This window comes from Anomaloglossus baeobatrachus, assembly GCF_048569485.1.
Source record: "Anomaloglossus baeobatrachus isolate aAnoBae1 chromosome 5 unlocalized genomic scaffold, aAnoBae1.hap1 SUPER_5_unloc_30, whole genome shotgun sequence".
NCBI classification, from domain to species: Eukaryota; Metazoa; Chordata; class Amphibia; order Anura; family Aromobatidae; genus Anomaloglossus; species Anomaloglossus baeobatrachus.
In genome coordinates, this window is record NW_027441807.1 from 269,730 (window position 1) to 287,390 (window position 17,661).

A 17,661-nucleotide genomic window follows, 5' to 3' on the forward strand; every position below is an offset into this window, starting at 1 on the left:
GCCCACCCTGCGTACAAGCCGCCGGGTACCTGTGCTTGCGTGCGGTGGCAGCCGGGTACCCATGGTTGTGTGCGGGCGGCAGCGGGGTAACTGTGTGAGGGCGGCAGCCGGGTACCTGTGTGAGGGCGGCAGCCGGCTGCCGCCCGCACGGGCACCCGACTGCCGCTCGCACACAGCACCCGGCTGCCGCCCGCACACAGCCATGGGTACCCGTCTGCCACCGCATGCAAGCACAGGTACCCGGCTGCCGACCCCACACAGCACCCGCTGCCGCCCGCACACAGCCACGGGTACCCGGCTGCCGCTGCACGCAAGTACAGGTACCCGGCCGCTTGCATGCAGCCACAGGCACCCGGCCGCCCGATCGCCTCAGACAGGACCCCCCCCCCCCCGCTACCGCTTTATAAGACGCACCCCCCATTTTCCTCCCAAAATTTGGGGAGGAAAAGTGCGTCTTATAAAGCAAAAAATACGGTAATATGACAGTGTCCGGCTTTCAGTCATAGGGATGGCTCAGATGATGTTTTAGTTATTGCTCAGTATACAGTGATCAGTGTTTGTATACGCACTCTCAGCTCTGACTGACAGCAGGTTCCAATGCTGAGCGGCTGTCAGTCACTGTAGGGGGGCAGGGTATATAGCGTATTTTTTGTTTTATAAGACGCACCGGATTATAAGACGCACCCCAAATTTAGAGAAAAAAAAATAGAAAAAAAACATGGGGTCCGTTTTATAATCCGGTGGTGTCTTACCGGAGGGGTGTAACAGTGGTGGTCACAGGAGGCAGGGGCAGTGCTGGAGTAGGCGATGCTGCGGGTGGTGCAGAGGAGGACCCAGATACTCACTGCGCTGCTCTGTCCTGGTACTGTGGGTTCTGCTCTTTCCTGGGGCATCGGGCTCTGCTCTTCTCAGTGCTGGGGCTTCAAAGAAATGGCGGCCGGAGTCAGCGCCTGCGCTAATGAGAACTTGAGCTGAGATCTCCATCTGTGCACGCGTCGACTCTGGGCGCCATTAGTTGAAGTACTCAGCGCCCTTGGCCGCCCAGATGCCCGCCGTCGTCTGCTACACAGATGCCAGCCGCCGGCCACACAGATGCTACATTTGGATTTTAAGAAACACCCCTAATTTTCCTCCAAAAGTTTTGGGAAGAAAAGTGTTTCTTATAATCCGAAAATACGGTATGTGGTAATAACAGACATTTCCCTTATTTTCCCACCAGTATCGCTCGACATCAGCAATAAAAACTCGATGCTGAAGTTGGTTTCTTATTGGTCAGTTTCTTATTCGGGGCTGAAGTCGGTTTCTTATTTGGATTTTTTTCAGGTTTTTTTTTTACAGCTTTAACAACAAATGTAAAACAATCACAATACAGTGTGGAGTCATTAATCCTTTCCATAACGCCCTTCAATGCCACGTTTTATCATTTTTGTTGGTGCTTTTCAGTGTATTCACGTCCGAGCTCCGCACTGCAGTGTAAGGTATTGGTTTTATTTTTGTTGCTAAAAACCTGTAAAAAAAAACCCTAAAAACAGAAAAGATAATAAGAATCCAACTTCAGCGTAATCATAAAAAGCCATTTTTTGTAATTCTGACCAGTGTCACTTTGTGAGGTGATAACTCTGGACCTTCCTCAGATCCCGGTGATTCTGACATTGTTTTTTCCTCACATATTGTGGACAGTTATAAATTTAGGACAATAATGTTTGCTTTTATTTGTGAAGCGGAAAATTGATGAAAATTTTGAAAATAATGTTTTAATTTTTCTGCCCATAAACCAGAGAGTTCTGTCACACAAATTGATAATAAATCCCATTCCCCACATGTCAGTTTACATCAGCACAAGTTTTGATACAACATTCTTGGGGTTAGGAAGTTAGAAGGGGTCAAAGTTCATCAGCAATTTCACATTTTATTCAACAAAATTTACAAAAACATTTTTTTAGGGCCACATCATATTTGAAGTGATTTTGAGAGGTCAAGGTGACAGAAAATGCCCAATAGTGACCCCATTCTAAAAACTGCACCCATCAAAGTGCTCAAAACCCCGTCCAAGAAGCTTATTAACCCTTCAGGTGCTTCACAGGAACTAAAGTGATGCGGAATGAAAAAAAAAAATCATTTTACCTAAAAATGTTGCTCTAGCCCCAATTTATTCACTTTTAGAAGAAATAACATAACAAAAAGGACCCCAAAATGTGTTCCCCAGGTTCTTCTGAGCGCGGTGAAACCCAACATGTGGTCAGAAACCTCTGTTCGGCCAAATGGGAGGAGCCGGAACAGAAGGAAAAATATTTGAATTTTGTAACAGAAATTTGTCTGAAATAGATTGCGGGCACCATGTAGCATTTGCCAGGCTAATAAGTTACCTAAACAGCAGAAACCTCCCACAAGTGACCTCATTCTGGAAACTATACCCCTCAAGGATTTTATCTAGGGGTATAGTGAGCATTTTGAACCCACAGGTACTTCACAGAATTTGACAATATTAGGCCATCATATTGAAAAATGTCTTTTTGTTTTAACAAAAATGTTGCTTTAGCATCAAATTTCTCACTTTTTCAAGAGGTAACACCAAAAAGTGCACACCACAGTTTGTCCTACAATTTCTTATGAGCACTGGGATACCCCACATGTGGCCAAAAACCTCTGTTTGGATAAATGGAAGGGCTCAGAATGGAAGGATCAATATTTGAATTTTGGAAAAGTTGAAATAAATTGCAGGTACCATGTCGCATTTGCAGGGCCGCTAAGGTAGCTAAACAGCAGAAATCCCCCACAAGTGACCCCATTTTGGAAACTAGACCCCTCAAGGATTTTATTCAGGGGTATAGTAAGCATTCTGAATCCACAGGTAGTTCACAAAAATGGAGGAGTGGCGGGGGATCGACGCTGCAAGAGAGGTACCGAGGGGACCGGGGATGACCTGGTTGGACCTGGGGATGACTTTTCTGCCTCATCTGATATGTCCGGGGACTGGGGACATGACAGATGAGGCAGAAATCAGTGGAGGAGGACGCGTGCAGCCGGCGCGCAACACGTGTGGTGGCCATGGTAGGTGATCATGAGGGGTAGGGGGAGGTGGACCGAGGGTGGGGGGCACTTTGCCACACTTGGGCAGCGAGGGAGGACATTTCTCTCCCATGTGACATTTGATCAGGTGGGAGATAAATCATTATTTACCGACCCTTCCTTTTTCTGCAATGTGATCACGATTCTCCTGTGTATACCGGTGACCACGTGACCGGGGAGCGGAAAAACAGCCCGAATTGTGATCTCCAGGGTCTCCGCTACCCCTGCTAGCTGAAACCCTGAAGATTATCTGACACTGGGGGGCAGTATACACATTTACCTTACCGCCATTATAATACGAATATATATAAGAAGTGCCCTTCACTACTGACGTTTTACTCCGTACGGCGGTCGTAAAGGGGTTAAAGTGCATGGAAAAAACAATATGAAAATGTGCCTGGTCAAGAGCCGGAGTAAACTGGTTCTGAAGGGGTTAATGAGAATGAGGACCCCAAAATAATAGAGCCCCTGCACCTACCTCCACCTGCAGAGCCGCACACTAGATATATGGCTGCTCTGTGCTTACAGGATCTGTGATGATGTCACATGGAGGGGAGGAGTCAGGGGTCACATGATCAGCTCCTCAGTGTATGGACTCTGCTGTGCTGGTTGTCATGGTGCTGGAGGAGGTGACGTTTGTGTGTGGGGTTTGGAGGGATCTACAGGGGGTACAGGCAGCTACATTGGTCGCTAACTATATGAATAACAAGATTAAGGACAGAAAATGGCACCATATCAAAATATGTAAAGTAGACTACAGCCTTTAAATAGATACATTTACAATAAGAGGACAAAGGGAAAGCGTAGTCCTGGTCATTTAGTGACCAACAATCGTCAAGAAACAATCAGAAACAACTCCTTGCAAAAAATATATAAAATATTTATTCTATAACACTAAAGCAAGAAGTGACATCCAAGATTATCAAAAAATCAGGTTACAAAGATCAGGTCTTTACAGAGAGTCCTGAAGGCAAATCACAAAGGGCCGACACAGCACACGGCAATTAGATGGACGGATGGTAAAAGTCTTCAGAGAACACTCCCTCTATGGTTTGTAAATGTAAAGCAAATGCAGAGAAATGATCACTCCTGGAGAACCTTCCTGTAAGTTCCCATTTTGCTGAGCTTTGTTGTACCTCAGCAGAAATAAAAGGAATATATTATGGAGATTTAGAAGCTGTGTTTTTGTACCTTTATGTGGGACAAATGTGATTCTCTATTATGGTGTCACAGTCTGATGATTAATCTGCATTTGCTTTACATTTAGAGACCATAGAGGGAGTGTTCTGTGAAGACTTTTACCATCCGTCCATGGAATTGCCGTGTGCTGTGTCGGCCCTTTGTGATTTGTCTTCAGGACTCTCTGTAAAGACCTGATCTTCGTAAACTGATTTTTTGATAAACTTGGATGTCACTTCTTGCTTTAGTGTTATAGAATAAATATTTTATATATTTTTTGCAAGGAGTTGTTTCTGATTGTTTCTTGACCAGGACTACGCTTTCTCTTGGTCCTCTTATTGTAAAATTGGTCGCTGACTATTCGATGAGCTGTGACTGAACCCGCACCGCTGCCTCCCCAATGAATGAAAGCCAAGAAATAAAGTTACATTCCTCCCGGCAGTGGGGCTCTAAGTGCTGACGCTGGGCAGGTTCACAATGCTGTTAACCTGTAGATTAACCCCTTTTCTGCAGATTTTTAGTGTTTTTTACCTGACCAATTCCCTTTAAATGTCCCAGCTGTAGTGGACGATCTGGAATGCATATGTAGCTGAGCTGTTATGTGCATGTACAGAGCTGTGTGTGATAAGTGTAGCTGCAGCAGACACATGTACCAAATAACACAACTCTGCAGGAAGAGCCAGTATGGCATTCCTCGTGAAGGCCTCTTCATCAAGTTGCCCATGTGGCGTTCAGACCAATCTCATTGCTGAAAAGGCCAGACCTCAATTTCGTTTTTTGTAATTATTTATTTTCTATTTATAAAAACGCTTTTCTCTTTATAAAATAAAATTAACTTAAATGTGTCACACAGTGGCGTAGCAACTGCTTTTGCCGCCTGGGGCAGTCGTCAAATTTGCCGCCCCCCCCCCCCCCCCCTCCGTTGGCCATCGATAATCCAGAATATATATATCGATAATCCAGAATATATATAACTTGGGTAACTTGGGTATTGGGTGACGGATGGAGGGGGGCAGCGGCTGATGGGGAGATTGGTGGTGTATGAAGGTGGGCAGTGGCTGATGGGGAGAGCGGTAGCGGATGGAGGGGGCAGCAAATGGAGGAGGGCGGTGGCAGATCGGAGGCAGTAGCGGCGGTGGATCGGGAGCGGTGACTACTGCTGCTGGGGCAGCGGCACGGCTGAAAGGGGACAGTGGCAGGGGCAGCAGTGAATCGGGGGCACTTACCAAATGGCACTTGCAGCCTGCTTGCAGGGATCACTCTCCTTAGCTTTCACGGATGAAGTGAAGCTGAGGTGTGGTCACCTACACGTCACCGGCCCCAGATCCAAGGTGACGTGTAGGTGATCCCACAAGGCCGATCTCTCCAATCAGAGCTGGGGGGCAGGTGAAACAAAGTTTATCCAGCTCCAGCCAGTGATCAGTGCTATAGCTGCACTGATCATGGCTGGATTTCAATGTTTCATCCATTTTCAATGGCTTAATATCATAGTGGCTGTGATTGGCTGAGCGGCGTTTGTCAGCCAATCACAGCCTCCGTTGGTCCAAGGGGGAGACCCCTGACGTCAGGCAGAGGTCCCCTCCTCCCCGAATCTAAGGTTTTTGCACACCAATCGCAGCCACCGAGACTCCGGGGCCGCGATTTCGCCATGACGTACTGGGTATATTATGGGTTGTTAAGTACCAGGTCACCATGACGTACCCAGTATGTCATGGGTCGTTAAGAGGTTAATCATCAATTATTATTTCTTCAATGTTTTTCTATTTTTTACCCCCAATATGCCACCCCCCTGACACGTGCCGCCTGGGGCGGAACGCCCTCTCCGCCCCCCCCCCTTTGCTACGCCACTGGTGTCACGAGTGTTTCACAAGCTGATGTGATCTCAGGGGGATCTAGGATCAGAAGATCACAGCATATTGTTGATCGCAGATCCTCCTTAGTGTCCGCCTGTCGTTTTCCCTAAGTTGGAGCGTATTTAATTCCATCTGGTACTGAAGGGGTTAAGGTGCATTTCTATCCTGCAGAAATCTAACAGGTAGTTGTAATTTCATCTGCAGCCACTCATTTCTGCTTTCCGCTCCTCACTCCACCTCATGTCGGCTATAGCTCAAACATTAGCCTTCCATGTTGTAGGAGCTTGTCTCTGCAGAGCTGTGGTGTTGCTACAGTTGCAGCTGCAAAGCTCCTGCTGAAGGAACCTTGGAGAACTCATTGTTGTGTCTTTCCCCACCTATTTGTGTAACCTACCTTGTGTCATCTTATTGCAGAGGCGAATCTAGTGTCTCGTTGGCCATCACTAGTCAGGGTCAGTTCAGGGCCTGAGGGCCAGCAAGGGCCTAGGCACGTGATTGTCGATGGGGAGAAGGACCTGTATAGGGAAGTTGCTGAGTAGAGATCAGCCTCAGGTGAGTGTTATAGCAAATAAGGTAAATAAGGCTCTACCACTCAGTAGGTAGGTGCTATTGAGATAAACAAGTATTGTACAATAATAGCCTTAGCACTCATATATGGACAAGAGAAGATTTGAGAATTTTGAACAATTTTTATTTTGATAAACTGCAAAAACGTGCACACAAGGTATAGCAGACCCGATGTTTCGGCTTTATAGGCCTTTCTCGAGGTTTTGCCTAAGGGTACATTCACACGACCGTTCCATTTGTCCTGGTCAGTTCATATTTTTTTGCAGACCCACGTACAGGACCATCTTTTCAATGTCTTTTGTGTAGGATCGGATGACACACGGAAACACCTCCGTGTGCATCCGATCCTACAAAAAAACACATCGGATGCCGTATGTCCGCTCCGTTATTATGGAACATGTCCTATTCTGTTCCGTAATAACGGACCGTGACTCAATACAAGTCAATGGGCTCGCAAAATCCTCAGAAGCCGCACGGAAGCACTTCCGTGTGACCTCCGGCGGGTGCCCGTGCAGTCTGTGTCCAGCTCCCTGCCAGCCCGCACTGCAGAGTATCAGCATATATGCCCGCACTGCAGAGTGTCAGCATATATGCCCGCACTGCAGAGTGTCAGCATATATGCTCGCACCGCAGCATGTCAGTGTCTGCCCCCCCCCCCCTCTGCAGTATAAGCTGCTTTTCACACTGCAGTGCGTGCAGCCGCGGGGATGACGAGCGCTGCTTCTCATAACTGCCCGTGCAGTCTGTGTCCCGCTCCCTGCCAGACCCGCGGCTGCCCGTTGCAGTATCAGCAGCTTCTCACACTGCAGCGCAGGCAGCTGCGGGGATGACGAGCGCTGCTATGAGGAGGTTAGATGAGATCATTACCTGCTGTGACAATCTCCTCCTCTGCCGACATCAACGCTGTCTTTGCCTTCTATGCCCGCCGCGTTCTCACGTCACGTCTCGCGGGCGGGCCGAGACTGTCACTAGCGGTGACATCACAGGCTCCCGCGATCCTGCTGAGAACGCGGCGGGTATAGAAGTCAGTGACAGCGCTGACGTCAGGAGTGCAGGAGATGGTCACAGCAGGTAATGATCTCATCTAACCTCCTGATGGCAGCGCTCGTCATCCCCTGCAGTGACCTGGGCTGACCTATTGATGTTAGCTCAGGTCACTGCACTACTCTCCCAGCCAATGGGGAACATTCTGTTCTTCATTGACTGGGACAGTGACTATGGTACAGATCGTCGTGGGACCCCCTTATTGGATTACTCCGGACCCGGATTTGATTGTTCTTTTCAATAAATTGGTGAAAGAGGGAATATTTTGGGGAGTGTTTTTTCAAATAAAACTTTTTTTGTTGTTTATTCTTTTTTAATTACTGACTGGGTTGGTGAGGTCAGGTATCTGATGGACGCGTGACATCACTAACCCCAGGGCTTGATGCCAGGTGACATTACACATCTGGAATCAACCCCATATATCACCCCGTTTGCCACCGCACCAGTGCAACGGGATGAGTTGGGCAAGGCGTCAGGATTGGCGCATCTAATGGATGCGCCACTTCTGGGGCGGCTGTAGCCTGCGATTTTTAGGCTGGGGAATGTCCAATAACAGTGGACCTCCCTAGTCTGAGAATACCAGACCACAGCTGTCCGCTTTACCTTGGCTGGTGATCCAATGTGGGGGGGACCCCGTGTTTTTTGTTTTAAATTATTTATTTAATTTAAAATAACAGCGTGGGGTGCCCTCAGTTTTGGATTATCAGCCAAGGAGAAGCTGCCAGCTGTGGTTTGCAGGCTGCAGCGTCTGCTTTACCCTAGCTGGCTACAAAAGATAGGGGGGACCCCACGTCGGTTTATTTTAATTATTTATTTATTTTTTGGCTAAATACAAGGCTAAGCACCCTTTAGTGCTACATGAAAGTCACTAAAGGGTGCCAGCTTAGAATATGCAGGGGGGTAGGACAAATTATATATGTCTTTCTCATCTATCTATCTACTTATCTATCCATCTTTCTATCTATCTATTCATCTATCCATTATCTATCTATCTATCCCTCTATTCATTCATTCATTCATTCATTCATTCATCCCTCTATATCTCTGTCTCTATATCTATCTATCCATCTCTATATCTACTCATCTATTTCTTTCTTGCTGCTTCTGTTTTTTGCGGTCCGCAAAAAAAACCGGAAGGCACACGGATGACACACGGATGACAAGCGGACCGTATACGGAACGGATGTCACACGGATGCCACACGGATGCCACACGGGCGCATCCGTGAATAAAACGGTCATGTGACTGTAGCCTAAAATGTGAAACACAAGTATCAGTATGTACAAAATATACAATATTTACAAATAATATACAATTATGCATAAATTATGTGGGCACATCCGTGGAGAGGTGAGTGTTGGGCTACATGCGCACGCTGCAGCTTTTTGTGCTCACAAACTGCACCCAAAACTGCAGCCAAACTGCACCTTGTCAGAGGGAGCCTGGAAATGTCATAAAAAACAGCTGTAATGTAGGTGTGTTTTTGCTGCATTTTGAGACAAATGTTGACAAAAACACTAGAAGAATAAACATGCTGCATCTTTTTTGTCACAAACTTTTGACAAATAAAACGCTGACAAATAAACTGCAAGGTGCGCACAGCAAATCTGACTTCTCATAGACTTTGCTGGGAAGTGAAATGTCAGAAAGTTCTGACAACAAAACTGCACCAAAAAAATGGGCAAAAACGTGACAAAAAACGCACGTAGCCTAAGGAAGTTACCCCTCCGCCCTCTATCTAGTTCAGGGTCCTCTGTTGTTTTCCCGATATATTAAAAGAAATTCAATGCGGAATAAGAAAAAATGAACTTGACTATGAATAAATTTATGGATAATGTGTCCTCATGAGTGTGTCCCGCTCTGCGGAGACCTCTGGTGAGTCTGGGATCAGATGGTCACAGCACCTTATTGTTCACAGGTCTACAGCTTGATTTTCATATATCTTTCTTTTAGTGCTGTAGGGGTTAGGACTTTTTCCTATCAGCCTCAATCCCAGGTGCAGCTCTTTTGTGACTACTCCCCAAAGCTATAAAAAGGCACTTGAGTTACCATTTGATACTGGTTATAGATTCTCATTCTACGCTGACCTTTTTGAAAGGAGTTGTGACTATTGCATCTGTGATGTTTAGCTGCATAGGAAGAGCTTGAAGTGTTTTTCCTTTTTCCCTCTGTCTGCTTCCCTTACTTTGTGTTGTATTATTACAATGTTGAGACTAGTGGTCGCAACAACCTTCTCCATAACCAGGGTGATTTCAGGGCGAGCGAGGGTCTGGCCATGTGATGACAATGGGGGGGGAGGATTTGTGTAAGGATATTAAGGACAGATGACTCAGGTAAGTCTTTATTTACCATTCCCGATGTTACCCTTGTGTTACGCTACACGCTGAGCATCTGTACGCTCTGACGTGACATAATGTTTTCGTTTTGACACCCACAGATTTATTGGTTGAGCAGATCAAAGTCTTGGCCAGGGGCTTAAATTTTGTCCCTGGGATTTCTTTGATGAGGATAAAAATATTTCAGGTCATAATTACTGTAGTAATATACACTGCTCAAAAAAAAATAAACAAAGGGAATACTTAACACAATACAACCCCAAGTCAATCCCACTTCTGTGAAATCATCCTGTCCAGCTATGAAGCAACGCTGATTGTGAATCAATTTTTTCCTACTGTTCTGCAAATGGAACACCCAACAGGTAGAAATGATTGACATTTAGCAAGACAACTCCTATAAAGGAGCGGTTCTGAAGGTGGTGACCACAGACCATTTCTATGTTCTCATCCTTTTTGGCTGTTGTTTTGGTCACTTTTGCATTTTGTCATTGCTCTCCTCCCTGAACATGGCATATGGTGGTGTCTACAACCCACTCAAGTTGCTCACGTAGCGCAGCTCATCCAAGATGGCACATCAATGTGAGCTGTGGTAAGAAGGTTAGCTGTGTCTGTCAGCACTATGTCCAGAACATGGAACTGATACCAGAAGACAGGCCAGTACATTTTCATTTTTTTCCATTTGAGTGCTGAAGTTATTATTTTTATTGATTGATACTTTTACTTCAGAGCACTGGTTACAGTCAAGCCAGGTCTCTCCCTGTTGTTTTCAATTCTCATTATTATCCAGTAAAATCTCGCGTACCATCATTACACATGTTCCAGAATATGATAGAAAAGGACCAGTTGGCTCCGCACCGTTATGTCTCCTCCAATAAAAATAAAAAGTATATAATTTAACAAAAAATCAATTTAATGCGGAATGTGAACTAAAAAATAACAACTATTTTGTTATACATAAGTCAGACATGGTGGGATGTATAGTGCTATTGGTGCCTCTTTATATAAAAAAATTAGAATTAAATTTTGGAAAATAATATTACTTACCGTAGATTGCAATCAATCCATCTGATGTCTTTTCTAAATCATTATACAATATTTTGGATGAAGGTTTGAAAATGGTAATTTTAAATAAACCTACAGTAAAATTAAAATTTAAAGAATACCCTAGTACACCAATTTTTCATGGCCTCCCTAAATCACCGAGTGGTCTGTTGAAAAAATACTGCAATAAACCCCTGAAGATGAAGATAAGGGAAAACTGTCCCTTAGGATGTCCCTGCCTGACAGCAGAGGTAACACCCTAGGTCAGTTGATGCCCCTGCTCCACGTTGGCTAGCCCTTCATTCACCCTCACAGAAAAACCATCAACTTCACCCTAAAGTGTCCAGTGCAATACAGGTATTAAAAATCAGATACACCTCTCAAAATCCCTAAACTATTATTCCATACAATATTCACAATGTGTCAAAGGGAGAGGAGAACAATTGCTTCAACTTTAGGGAATATATACTATCAGAGACAGGCTATATATCAATTCCCCCTTTTTGTCACAGATTAGCCAATATATAGAACAATAACACAATAAGCCCTCAATTCAATGATCAACATAATGGCCTCAGGTCAGATGATCGGCTCGGCCATTCTAGCAGATTTATTTTTTTTCTCTGAAACCAATTGAGAGTTTCCCTGGATGTGTGTTTAAGGTCATCATAGCTTTACTTCCATATAATAAGTAAATCATCAATGAAGCGCTTGGGAATTAGTATTTTGGTGTTGTATAGTGACTGATAAATACAGTAGATTTATGCTCAAATTTCCCCATAAAAAGGTAAGCATAACTAGGGGGCCGTTCTTGTACCCATTGCAGTCCCACAATGTTGATGATAAATATATCTTTGGAATGTAAAATAGTTATTTAATATAAATTCCAAATCCGCTAAAATGAATGATTTCTGTTGTACATTCAGTCTACTACCTCCTGCAAGAAAAATATGTATGCATTGTAAACCAATGTGATGCTGGATATTAGAATATTCGAATAGAGGTAGGAAAGATCCAATGTAAAAAAATAAATGATTGTCTCATGGAATATCCTGAAGGATACTATTTGAATGTGCTGACTCTTTAAAGATGACTGGGTAAGGTCTTCACATGTGGTTTGAGTGTGTTATGGAGGTAGATTGAAAGATTTCTAGTTAGAGCGCCTGTAACAGATATGATTGGCCTTCCTGGTGGGTTGATCTAGCTCTTATGTACTTTAGTTGGATAGTACATAAAAGGTAAGGTGGGCTCGCTCACAAAGAGAAATTTCCTTTCTCAAAAGGTTTTATTATAATGGGAGCATATTTTGTTTTAAATATAGAATAAGCATTGATAATTGTAATCCCTTACTGTATGGAGTTGAAGGGAATATTGTGAGATTCCTTAAAATAGTCATCTCTGTTTGGATGACTACTTCCATCCCCATTGTCGGCTGATAGAATTACTAAGTCTGAATCATTGCATAATAATTTTAGGGCATACTTTTTTTGTTTAATTTAGGTTATTTTTGGCAGATGGGAGTGTAATATTTCTGATTTTATTGCAATCTTCTAGCACAAAGTTGAGGAAAGTGTCCAAAAATGACCTTGGCTTTCAAGATGCATAAAAGCTTAAATGTTGGAAAAACATCAATAAGTAGTCCTGTGTCACAGAGAAATTATGAAATCCATAAAGATATCTCATAATTAATCAAGAGCTTGCACTCTAACACTCAAAATAACTCCTATGCAGTTGATCCCCTCCTTTGGAAACAGGCAATTAAAAAGAATCCTCTAGCAGATGTGAAGCCAATCTCAGCTAGAATACACAAGAATGCAGAGAAGAACATATTTATGACCAGCAGAGATAAAAGCAGCAGTTAAACAGAAAACTAGCAGAGAAATTCAAAACCTTTGTTTCCATTATAGGTTTTAGGAACTGCATCTATATAATAGATAGGAAAGTCATATATTCGAATTTCTGATAATGTAACGAATGCAAAGCATCGTTTTAGGTCACTGGGTGATGACCAGGATTCCGCCAAATGGAAATCGGCGAGAGAGATGAAAATATCTATGCAAGTCTACTATCTATGAACAGTTAAAATCGTGATAGGAAAGATGATACTAATATCTCCCGCTTGGGACCTCCAGGGGTGAAGATGCCATAAAAGTTCTGAGTCTGATAATTTTCTAAGACTAAGACACATATTTTTCTGAAGTTCAGCCCTTTTATGAGTCAGCAGAGGTGATGTATGTGGGTGTAACTTGTGTTAAAAAAAAGCCAATGCCAATTATTATCCTCATTCAATGAAAGGCAGGTACATTGCCGTGCAAGATTATTCCACATTCCATTGGCGTCTTTCCCTCCATAAATTTGAAGCCCTTTCTGTGACCCAGGTTCAGTGATTTTCTTTTGTTATTCCATTTTATGTAACTGTATATATTGTATTATATATTTATATAGGTTGAAAAAAGACCTAGGTCCATCAAGTTCAACCTTCCTCCACGAATGATACATTTTGTCATTAAGTCATTTATAATCGACAATGTTATGTGTACTGAGGAAATCATCCAGTCCTTTTTTAAAAGCTGTTATAGTATCTGCCATTACTACCTCTTGCGGTAGGGCATTCCACACTGTGACTGCTCTAACTGTAAAGAACCCTTTCCTTCTTAGCTGCCGGAATCGCTTTTCTTCCACTCTCAGTGTATGCCCCCTGGTCCTTATGCCTGCTTTACATGAGTCGATCTATCATGCGATAGCACGAGCGATCGTACCCGCCCCTGTCGTTTTTGCGTCACGGGCAAATCGCTGCCCGTGTCGCACAAACTCGTTTAACCCCCCATCACACGCACTTACCGCCCGGACGACCTCGCTGTGGGCGACGAACGTCCACTTCCTGAAGTGGGAGGGACGTTTGGCGTCACAGCGACGTCACACGGCAGCCAGCCAATAGAAGCGGAGGGGCGGAGATGAGCGGAATGTAAACATCCCGCCCACCTCCTTCCTTCCACATAGCCGGTGGGTGCCGTGGGACGCAGGTAACCTGTGTTCATCGTTCCCGTGGTGTCACACGGAGCAACGTGTGATGCCACGGAAACGATGAACAACCTGCACCCATAGAAATAAACGATATTATGAAAGTTAACGACGAGTACACGACTCACAATTTGTAAGCGATACTGTGTCGCTCAGAGGAGTCACACGAGACGACGTCGTGCGCTATGCCGGATGTGCGTCACGAAAACCGTGACCCTGACGACATATTGCACGATAGATCGACTCGTGTAAAGCAGGCACTAGTATTGTCTTTGGAAGAAATAAGTCATGTGCCAGTCCTTTATATTGACCACACATGTATTTATGTGTATGCCCCTGGCGAAGGCTTCATTGCCGAAACGGCCGTCGGGTAGTACACAGGCTTTGATCACAGCATCTCTCCAGGTAATAATGACGTATTGAACTGGTGTTGTTTTCTCTGCCGTTTGTGGCGCCAGGGTCCCTTGTCCACCTGTTCCCCTTATACATGATGCAACCCATATTAACAATATAAAATATAAATTTGATATGCATTACATATGGTTGCCAGGATCTCTATAAGGGTTTTTTTTGTCTAGACTGGGACCTTAGTTTATTGATGTTCAGCAGTTCTTCTGACCTCCTGGAGGACTGCTGACTCCTTGATCATATATATATATATCCCCATTTGGGGTAACTTGTCTAGATTGGGACCCCAATACATTGATGCTCAGCAGTTTTTCTGACCTCCTGGAGGATTACTGACCTCTTGATCATATATATGTAAATCATTTCTTATGTTTTATTACATGCATTGATTGTTAATGATCTGTCAGTAGTTGGGTAAGATCCCCTATGTAGTGATCACCTGCCTGTGTCCACACTTGGTTTGTGCCGCTCCACACCTTTCCACTTAATAAAGTTTTTCACTTTTATACCTTGGACTCTGGTCGTATTTTCTCCTGTTTGTATCTATGTATTTATACATATAAATGAGATCTCCTCTGAGATGTCTTTTTTTCTAGCTAAACATATCTAACTTTTTCAACCTGTCATCATATGGGAGGCCTCCATTCCTTGTAGTAGTCTAGTTACCCACCTTTGAACTGACTCTAACTTCTGAATGTCCTTTTTAAAATGTGGAGCCCAAAACTGAATCCCATATTCTAGATGTGGCCTTACAAGTGATTTATAGAGGGGTAACAATACGTTGGGATCCTGGGATCTAATCTTTTTATACACCCTAAAATCTTGTTTGCTTTAGCAGCTGCTGCCTGACATTGAGTGCTGCTGCTCAGCTGATTTGTAATGAGAATACCCAAGTCCTTCTCCTGTTCTGTAGTCCTGAGTTTACTTCCATTTAATGTATACGCAGCTATAGGATTACTCCATCCTAGGTGCATTACTTTACAGTTATCAACATTAAATCTTATTTAAACAACAGGATACAATAGTATAAGGCCAAAAATGTTTTTTATTAAGAGATATTATTAAAAAAATGTTTTCAATAAACATTATAAAAGGTGCCACGAGATACAGGAAGAGGGCAGAAAACAGTTGAGTTCATCATCATAAGGATATTGGCTTGATTGTTAACAGGCAAATTTAAAAAAAGTGCACATTACATAAAAAGATTACTGACAAAAAGTTTGCATAGTTAGTCATATTGCAGAGTGCGTTCTATTTATATCAAATTCACGGTGTGACTTAAGTGCAGCAACAGCCAACATTCAAAGGGAATAAGACCCAAAAATGTAAAGTGTTTAGCTAGTGCTAAAGAAAGTTGTATACTTATATGCAGAGGCAGAGCGCAGAGTGTCGGGTGTCAGTGCACAGGGAACACACCGTGAACACTGCCAGCAATCAAAGAATATCTCTTAATAAAAATCATTTTAGGCCTTATACTATTGTAGCCTGTTGTTTATATGTTTAGTTGATGGCCCTACATAATTTAAAAAGGTGTGCTGTGTTTATTAAATCTTATTTGCCAAGTATCTGCCCATTCTGACATCTTATCCAGATCTTTTTCTAATACTGTACTATCGAGGTCAGTTATTAATATCCTACATAGTTTGGTGCCATCAGCAAAGACTGACACTTTACTATCTATCCCCTCCACAAGGTCATTAATAAAAAGATTAAAAATAACTAGTCCTAGACTGGGGGGGTAGGTCCTGCATCCCCGGGAGGATGCAGTTCCCTGTAGTGCCCTGAGAGGCTCAGGGGCGCTACATACCAGTACCTAACATATCATTTTATATTTTAAGGTACATTACACTGACTATGGCCTTCACACATGTCTAGATGTTATTCTATGTTAGGTGTAGCAAATTCAAACAATAATAATAATAATAATAATCTGATCTTGTAAACCAGATTCATTCTTTAACAATGCCCACCACATCATAGTCCATGGTTGACTTAAGAGTCTCCAATTCATTCATTTTGTTTGAAAGACTTCTTGCATTTCCCAGTAAACATTTAATACTATTAACAAATGTATTACTCCTAGCCTCCCTACTTTCCTTGCATGTCCCAGCCCCCCCATTCCTTCATTGAACCCTACCGTCTCACTGTATCTATGTGCTCTATCTATCCCCTTATTTGCTCCACTACCCTCCCTCCCCCCAGATCCTAGTTTAAAAGCTCCTCCATCCATCTGACCATTTTCTCCCCCAGCACAGCTGCACCCTCCCCATTGAGGTGCATCCCGTCCCTACCGTAGAGCCTGTAAGCGACTGAGAAGTCAGCCCAGTTCTCCGTTAAACTGAACCCTTCCTTCCTGCGCCAATTTCTAAGCCATGTATTTATCTCCCTAAGCTCCCATTGTCTTTCTAGTGACACTCGTGTCACCGGTAGTATTTATGAAAACACCACCTTGAAGTTCCTGGACTTCAGCTTCTCCTTGTTCTCAGTAATCATTTTTAAGGACCTTCCACCTGCCTCTAACTTTGCCCTTAATACCAATGTGCACCATGACTGCTGGGTTTTCCCCAGCCCCACCCAGCAATCTGTCTATCCAACCCACAATATGCCGAACACGAGCACCCGGCAGACAACACACTGTTCGGCATTCACAGTATCGGCGACAGATGACCCTGTCTGTCCGCCTAATTATAGAGTCCCCGACCATCAACATCTGTCTGTCCTTTGCTGCTCTCCTATTTCCCTCCTTTCTACAGCAGTTGTTTTCCTGGTTGCTAGTAGCAACGTCTAACTGTAGTGATCCTAGTCCTGGCCCTTCATTCCTAATATCCGCCACACAGGCATATTTACTAAGTTGTGCCAGATCAGGACTAGGCTCCCTGACACTTTTCCCTCTACCTCTTCTTCTGTTACCCAGCTACCTACCTCTGGGTCCTGACCTTCCCCTCCTCCACCCTCCTCCATAGCACTGGCCCCAGCCAGAGCCGCTCAGTGAGCTCTAAACTCCTCTCCAGGTTTGCAATGCTCCTGAGTGTTGTGAGCTCATATTTAGATCAGTTACCTGGGCTTCCAAATATGTAACACGCTGACATCGAGAGCAGACATATTCACCCTCCAACGGCTGCTCAAGGCAGGCATAATCTGAC